This window comes from Pelmatolapia mariae, unplaced genomic scaffold (genome assembly GCF_036321145.2).
Source record: "Pelmatolapia mariae isolate MD_Pm_ZW unplaced genomic scaffold, Pm_UMD_F_2 NODE_ptg000551l+_length_52580_cov_1, whole genome shotgun sequence".
Taxonomy (NCBI): domain Eukaryota; kingdom Metazoa; phylum Chordata; class Actinopteri; order Cichliformes; family Cichlidae; genus Pelmatolapia; species Pelmatolapia mariae.
This window is the reverse complement of record NW_027052235.1, coordinates 35001-37500: the sequence shown is the minus strand read 5'-3', so window position 1 is coordinate 37500 and position 2500 is coordinate 35001.

Here is a 2500-nt window from a genome sequence, read left to right as displayed (position 1 = left end):
CATATGGTACGACAGCTTTTCTCCGTGCCCCTGGTACTCTGCTCAGCAGCACTTTGCTATGTACTTCCTCGTGCATATGGTACGACAACTTTTCTCCGTGCCCCTGGTACTCTGCTCAGCAGCACTTTGCCACACACACACTCCTCGTGCATATGGTACGACAACTTTTCTCCGTGCCCCTGGTACACTGCTCAGAAACACTTTGCCACACACACACTCCTCGTGCATATGGTACGACAATGTTTCTACATGCCCCTGGTACACTGCTCAGAAACACTTTGCCACACACACACTCCTCGTGCATATGGTACGACAATGTTTCTACATGCCCCTGGTACTCTGCTCAGAAACACTTTGCCACACACACACACTCCTCGTGCATATGGTACGACAGCTTTTCTCCGTGCCCCTGGTACTCTGCTCAGCAGCACTTTGCTATGTACTTCCTCGTGCATATGGTACGACAACTTTTCTCCGTGCCCCTGGTACTCTGCTCAGAAACACTTTGCCACACACACACACTCCTCGTGCATATGGTACGACAATGTTTCTACAAGCCCCTGGTACTCTGCTCAGCAGCACTTTGCTATGTACTTCCTCGTGCATATGGTACGACAACTTTTCTCCGTGCCCCTGGTACTCTGCTCAGAAACACTTTGCCACACACACACACTCCTCGTGCATATGGTACGACAACTTTTCTCCGTGCCCCTGGTACTCTGCTCAGCAGCACTTTGCTATGTACTTCCTCGTGCATATGGTACGACAACTTTTCTCCGTGCCCCTGGTACTCTGCTCAGAAACACTTTGCCACACACACACACTCCTCGTGCATATGGTACGACAACTTTTCTCCGTGCCCCTGGTACTCTGCTCAGCAGCACTTTGCTATGTACTTCCTCGTGCATATGGTACGACAACTTTTCTCCGTGCCCCTGGTACTCTGCTCAGAAACACTTTGCCACACACACACACTCCTCGTGCATATGGTACGACAATGTTTCTACATGCCCCTGGTACTCTGCTCAGCAGCACTTTGCTATGTACTTCCCGTGCATATGGTACGACAGCTTTTCCACAAGCCCCTGGTACACTGCGCAGAAACACTTATGCCACGTCGGCTGTACGCGCTCTCCTCGCTAGCTAGTTGCTGATCTCCCCCACCTCCAGGGGGCCCCGGGGACCACCATCACATCTCCCTGTCTCCCTTACCGCTGAACAAGATGCATGCTGCTCCACTGGCCCTGCTGCTGTTGTGTCTCCATTTGGCCGAGGGGGTGAGTCGGCCTCCTCTCTCCTTTACGGTCGAAAAAGATGTGCTGCTGGCGCACTGGCCCTGCTGATGTGCTGTCTCCATTTGGCCGAGGTGGTGAGTCGGCCTCCTCTCTCCTTTACGGTCGAAAAAGATGTGCTGCTGGCGCACTGGCCCTGCTGATGTGCTGTCTCCATTTGGCCGAGGTGGTGAGTCGGCCTCCTCTCTCCTTTACGGTCGAAAAAGATGTGCTGCTGGACAGGCCTCGTGCATATGGTACGACAGCTTTTCTCCGTGCCCCTGGTACTCTGCTCAGCAGCACTTTGCTATGTACTTCCTCGTGCATATGGTACGACAGCTTTTCTCCGTGCCCCTGGTACTCTGCTCAGCAGCACTTTGCTATGTACTTCCTCGTGCATATGGTACGACAGCTTTTCTCCGTGCCCCTGGTACTCTGCTCAGCAGCACTTTGCTATGTACTTCCTCGTGCATATGGTACGACAACTTTTCTCCGTGCCCCTGGTACTCTGCTCAGCAGCACTTTGCCACACACACACTCCTCGTGCATATGGTACGACAACTTTTCTCCGTGCCCCTGGTACACTGCTCAGAAACACTTTGCCACACACACACTCCTCGTGCATATGGTACGACAATGTTTCTACATGCCCCTGGTACACTGCTCAGAAACACTTTGCCACACACACACTCCTCGTGCATATGGTACGACAATGTTTCTACATGCCCCTGGTACTCTGCTCAGAAACACTTTGCCACACACACACACTCCTCGTGCATATGGTACGACAGCTTTTCTCCGTGCCCCTGGTACTCTGCTCAGCAGCACTTTGCTATGTACTTCCTCGTGCATATGGTACGACAACTTTTCTCCGTGCCCCTGGTACTCTGCTCAGAAACACTTTGCCACACACACACACTCCTCGTGCATATGGTACGACAATGTTTCTACAAGCCCCTGGTACTCTGCTCAGCAGCACTTTGCTATGTACTTCCTCGTGCATATGGTACGACAACTTTTCTCCGTGCCCCTGGTACTCTGCTCAGAAACACTTTGCCACACACACACACTCCTCGTGCATATGGTACGACAACTTTTCTCCGTGCCCCTGGTACTCTGCTCAGCAGCACTTTGCTATGTACTTCCTCGTGCATATGGTACGACAACTTTTCTCCGTGCCCCTGGTACTCTGCTCAGAAACACTTTGCCACACACACACACTCCTCGTG